Here is a 6,611-nt window from a genome sequence, read left to right on the forward strand (position 1 = left end):
TAGCTGGAAGGATAATGTTGAAAAAGAGTACTGGATATCCCATGAACTGACAAAAAACAAGCAGATATAGCTTGGAGAAAATGCAGCCAGAGTGCTCTTTAGAGGTAAAGAAAACAAAGCTTTGTCTCACATGCTTTGGGTATGTTGCTATTGTTGTTGTTATATGCTATCAAATTGCCTGTAATTCATAGTGACCCTCTGAAGCTGCCCTGTCCTGAGCCAGTCTCACTTGCTCTGACACACCTATCCCTATTGCCTTAGTCACTGTATCAATCTATCTCATTCAGTTCTTCCTCTCCTGCACTGTCCACCCACCCTTCTGAGCATGATGTCCTTCTCCAAGAATTAGTCCCTCCTGGCCATATTTCCAAAGTATGTGAGATAGAGCTTCAAAATACTAGCCTCCAAGGAGAAAGTTGGTTTCATCCTCTCCAAAACAGATCTGTTTGTTTTCTTGGCAATCTATGGTATGTTCGAGACTCTTCTCCAGCACCACAATTCAAAGGCATCAACTCTTCTTCTGTCATCCTTAGTCATCGTCCAGCTCTGTGACGCATAGCTAGCAATTATGAAGACTATGACCTGGATCAGGCACACCTTAACTCTGAACTGACATTATTGCTACTCAGTACTCTAGAAAGGTCACTGACAGCAAATTTTGTGAATGCAATTCATCTTTTGATTTCTTGACTGCTGGTTCCAAAGTATTGACTTGGAGCTGAACAAGATGTAATTGTTAACAACCTCAACCTCTTCTTCATCCATCATGGTGTTGCTGCTTCTTGTTGTTGAGCTTCAATTCATATTGAAGACTACAGTCCTTTCTGCAGCAAGTGCTTCAGATCTTCTTCAGTTTTAGCACGTAGGTTGTTGATGAGTCTTCCTCCAATCCTGATGCCACATTCCTCCTCATAAAGCCCAGCCTCCCGAATGTTCTGTTCTGCATATAGATTGAAAATGTATGGAGACAAGACACATCCCTGACGTACTCCCTTCCTGATTCTGAACTATGCAGTATTTCCCTGCTCTGTTCTGATGGCTGCTTCCAGGTCCAAGTATTGATTTTGTATAAACACAATCAAATGTTCCGGGATTTCCACTTTCCTCAAGATTAACCACAATTTGTTGTGATCCACACAGTCAAATGTCTTTGCATACTCAATGAAACACAGATAGATGTATACTATTTGCTTTCTGCCAAGATCCATCTGACATTGGCAATGATGTCTCTTGTGCCACAACCTCTTCTAAACCCAGCTTGTATTTCTGGTAGTTCTCTGTCGGTGTACTGTTCCAGTCATTTCTGGATAAGCTTCAGCAGGATTTTGCTACTGTGTTATATCATATGATAATTTCCATATTCTTTGGGGTCACCATTTTTTAAAATGGGAATAAGTATGAATCTCTTTCAGTCAGTTGGCCAGGTAGTTGTCCTTTAGATTTCTTGGCACAACCTGGTGAGTACATCCAGGGAAGCATCTGTTTCTTGAAATATGTCAAATGGGATTTCATAATTCCTTGGCCTCTATGTTCTGTCAAGTCCTTCAGAGCAGCTTGAATTTCCTCCTTCATCACCATTGTCTCTTGAACATATGTTGTTTCTTGAAATTCTTGTGTGTCAGTCAATTCTTTTTGGTACAGTGATTCTGTATATTCCTTCCATCTTCTTTAATGCTTCTTGGATCATTCAATATTCTGCCCATAGCATCCTTAAGCATTGTAACTTTGACGCCTGAATTTGTTCTTTAGTTCCTTCAGCTTAAGAAATGCTGAGCAAGTTTGGTCCTTTTGATTTTCAGACTCCAGATCTTTGTACATTTAATTACAAAACTTTGCTTTGTCTTTTCATGCTGCCCTTTGAAATCTATTCAGCTCTTTAACTTCTTGATTTCTTCTTCTTGTTGTAGCTTCTTGGTGCTCTCATGCAATATTCAGAGTCTCTTCTGATATCCACTGTGGTCTTTTCTTCTTCTGTCTTTGTAATGACCTTTTTGCAATCTATGTGAGTGATTTTCTTGATATCCTGTCACAGATCATCTGGTCTTTTTTCATTAGTGTTCAAGGCCTCAAACCTGTTTCTGGGTTAGTTTTAAATTCAGGTAGGACAGACTCAAGGTCATTCCTTGGAGAGGGACATCATGCTTAGAATGGTAGAGGGTTAATGAGGGAGAGGAAGACCCTCAATCAGATGGATTGACACAGTGATTGAAACAATAGATTCAAATGTGTCAGAGATGATGAGGATGGCACAGAATAGGACAGGGTTCAGATCTATTATTCATAGGGTCATTGTGAGTCATACTCCACTTGACAGTACCTAAAAACAACATCCAATAAAAGGCACTAAAAGTTTTAAAAGGAATAAAGTACAGGTATAGATTTCAAAAATAATAAACCCAAAATGACAAATTTAAATTAAATTTTAATTATCCATACACGCCAATTAAAAACAAAGAGTTGTCACTTTGTATAAAAAATGAAGCCAAAATTCTATGCTGACAAAAAGACTACACTTAAATGATATAAAAGCGTAGATAAGTTGAATATTAAAAGATGGGGAAAGATGGACAATGGATATTGAAATAAAAAAGAAAGTTGTTGTGACTATATATTAGATATAGAATATTTTATAAAAAAGGATTATTCCAGAGGAGAGCAGCAGTTCATAGTATGATGCACTCTAATATTAAGACAATATAAAACTATTGAATGTACATGTACCCATTCATTGGTAGTGCTTCCAAATGCACAAAGTGAAAACTAACAGAACCAAAAGAGAACTAGACATCATTATCACTGGAGATTGTAACAACTAATCTGATTATTAACTATGCACCCAAGACCTGGACAATGATTAAGGATGACAGGAAAAGAACTGACTCCTTTGAGCTGTGGTGTTGGAGAAGAGCACTGAACATCCCATGAGTGGCCAAGAGAATGAACAGATATGTCTTAGAGAGGGTGCAGACAGAGTGCTCTTTGGAGGTAAGAGGGATGAGGTTTTGTCTTACATACTTTGGACATGTTGCTAGGAGGTGCTATTCCTTGGAAAAGGACATGATGCTGGGAAGGGTGGAGGTTCAGCAAAGGAGAGGAAGACCCTCAACCAGGTGTACTGACATGGTGACTGCTGCAATGGGCTCTTGTGTGTCAGGAAGTGTGAGGATGGTGCAGGATAGAACAGGGTTCAGATCTTTTGTTCATAGGGTAGCTATGAGCTGTCCTCATCTTGATGGCACCTAACAACAACAACAACAATCTGAGTAGGAGAGCTCTCATGACTTGGTGGGTAAGGAGTAGCTCTGCAAATCCAAGGGCAGGAGATTCTAGTCCACAGCTGTTTCATGGGAGAAAGATGTACAATCTTCTCCTGTGGCGTTTCCAGCTTCTGAAAATTTGTTGGAAAGTCAGCTATGCGTCAGCAGTTGCTCAATGGCACATAACCAGAACAACAATTTGAGTACTGTAAAAGACAAGCAAAAAACATTCATACACCCCAAATAGGAAGACTTGAATTACCTTACCAAAGACTTGGCTTAATTAACATTTATTGAACATTCTGCTCAATATCAGCTGTATACACATTCTTTTCCCAGTTAACAACAAATATTCACCAAAAAAGTCACAAATATTCTAGAACATAAAACACCCCACAATAAATTTAAAAGAGTTTAAATATCTTAACCAAATAAAATGAAATTAAAGATCAAGAACAGAAAGTTATACAAGAAACTTCAACTCGTGGAAATTTAGCAATATGTTCAAATAACATATATGTCCTAAAATAAATAATAAACAATACTAAACATTGAATGAAAATGGAGAAACAAGACCTCAAAAGGTGTCACACAGATAAAGTACTGTTTATAGAACAACTTATATTATAAAATGCTTACATTAGAAAAGGAAAAAAGGTCTAAAATTAATGCTCAAAGCCTCTACCTGAAAATTGCAGAAATAGAACAAAATTATAAAAATAAAAATTAATAAGAATTGAAAGTAAAATTAATATAACCAAAATCTGTTTAGTTAAAAGATCAACACAAATGATAAACTTTCTAGACTGAGAATAAAAAAGCATGATTAAGAAACAAATCACTAGTACCAAAAATTAGAGAGAAAGAATTTTTAGTGATATTAAAAAACTGAAGCTCATTCATTTTGAGTTGGAACTGACTCATGGCTAACTACTACTCCAGCGGGTTTCTGAGATTGTAAATTGCATTAGGAAGAGATTGTCCATCTTTCTTTTTCTTCGTCACTGATGGATTCAAATCAGCAGAGACACTGTCTTTGGATTAGAAGCACAACTCCCTACAGACTACACCACCAGAGCTTACTTATGACTTAATACTGGTATTCAAACTTCAAAACTTACTGCCATAGAGTGGGAACTGAATCATAGCTGACTCTCCATCGAATTTCTGAGGTAGTAAACTCACAGGAGGGAATTGTTCGTCTTTCTCCTGCAGAGACACTGGTGGATTAAAATAAAAACAGCAAAAAAGCAGAGAGGTGTAGCCTTTGAATGAGTTGTGCATCTTCCTGGAAACACTGACATCAGAGCTACCAATGACTGATATATAAACATCAAAAAGATAATAATAAAATATTTTTATGCTAATAAATCAAACAGCCTGAATGAGATGAACAAATTTCTTGCAAGACACAAACTTCAAAAAGTTCACTGAAATGAAAATGTGTGTTTTAGAAACTGCGTTTTAGACACTTTGAAATCTGTAGTTAAAAGCATTACCAGAAAGAGAACTCCAGGACCAAATAACTTCAAGAGTGAATTCTACCATTTAATAAGGAAATATAAGCAACTTCACTCTTCAGAAAATGTAAAAAGGAGAAATATTTCCTAATCATTCTATGAAGTAAGCTTTATTCTGTATGAAAATTTAACAAAAATACTACTAGAAAACTGAAGAGCAATATTGCTCATAATTTTATATGCAAAATTTCATAACCAAATATTAACAAGTATAACCTCATGACATATAAAAAGATCATAAATCATAGCCAAGTAAGTGATCTCAAAATGCAAGATAATTTTTCATACAAACTAAAGTTTCATACAAATTAAAGAAACATTGTGTGATTATTAAGATACATACAGATAAACATTCAACAAAATTAAACATAGATTCTTGATCAAAGTTTTCTGCAAACTGGGAATTAAAAGGAACTTCTTCAACCTTATAAACACCATCTATGAAAAGTAAGAAACTAACATCATAATATTGAAGCGCTGAATGTTGTGTCTCTAATATTAGAGACACAGCAAAATAATCATTCCCACAATTTTTATTCAAATCACACTGGAAATTCTAGACAGCATAAAAAGGCAAATAAGAAAAGAACAGAATAAAGAAAAAGAGTGAACATAAGATCAGAATAAGGAAGTTCAGAGGGAGAGAAAACAGAACCCAAAACAGGAATAACTGATATAAGCAAAATAAAACTTCAAGGTGGTTGTCTATGCAGAAAATTTTAAGGAATTAAAAAGTCAATATCTAAGGAAAACAAATAAGCAAGTTTATTAAGTCCACAAAATAAAATATAATAAATCAACAATGTATATATAATAGTAAAAAAACCCTCAACTCACTGTTGTCTAGTTGCAACCAACTCATACCTGGGAAAAGGAAATGAGAAAGATCTGGTGTGAAAATCAATGTAAACAACTTTGTAAGTAAACCAAAATAAAATAAAAAAAAATATGTGAAAAACACATGTGCTGAAAACTATAAAATACTAATAAAAAATGTCAAAGAAGAACCAAATAAATGGACAGATATACTTTTGTGAACTTAAAAATACAATATTATTAAGATGTTAATTCTTCCAAATGAATTCAACCCAATTCTAATAAAAATCCCTGCTTGTGTTTCCTAGAAATCTAAAAGTTGACTCTAAAATTTAAAAATGAAAATAATGGGGGAGCACTGATGGCCTATTGTCAAGAAGCTGCACTGCAATCCCAGAGATATATGGTTCGAATCCACCAGATGCTTTGCCGGAGAAGGAGGGGCCATTTCCTCCTGTACCAGTCAGATCCAATTTGACGGTACACGCACAGAAAAAATAATAAGATTTTTTAAAAAATGGAAATAATGTAGAACAAAACTCAAAATCACAGAATAGATTAGGTGTACTGCTCTGATAGAGACGGGAAGAACCCCTGGGATCATGGCTCTCAGTCATCCTTCAAGTCTTACAGTAAAAATCCCCTTGACCTAACTTTCAGCCAAACTGTAGACAAAGCTATGAAGTAAGCACCCCCAGAGGGGACACACTCCTTACAACAATCAACCAAACAGAATCAATAGGGCTAAATCTCAGAAGCTGGAAGATGGGAAAGAAGGACCAATGAAAAGAGGAAACACAGAGAAGAAATATTCAGAGTGCTGTTACTATGTGGGGATTATAATCAATGTCACAAAACATATTGAGTATGACCATTATTGTAAAAATAGAAGGATGGATAAATTATGTTTACTGCATTGAAGCTGATGAGGGAGAGAATAGTTTAAAATGAATATCTTTTAGGACATTATGATTATCAATAGAACCCAGAATGAGGGTTGCAGAATGGAGTATACTTG

General features: G+C 35.6%; 1 pseudogene; it reads left to right on the forward strand.

Moving 5' to 3' along the window:
- Positions 1–6,611, forward strand: part of LOC102844601 — a 67,164-nt pseudogene that overhangs the window by 43,411 nt on the left and 17,142 nt on the right.

Source organism: Elephantulus edwardii, unplaced genomic scaffold (genome assembly GCF_000299155.1).
Source record: "Elephantulus edwardii isolate Elephantulus edwardi_28Jun2011 unplaced genomic scaffold, EleEdw1.0 scaffold00049, whole genome shotgun sequence".
In the NCBI taxonomy this organism is placed as follows: Eukaryota; Metazoa; Chordata; class Mammalia; order Macroscelidea; family Macroscelididae; genus Elephantulus; species Elephantulus edwardii.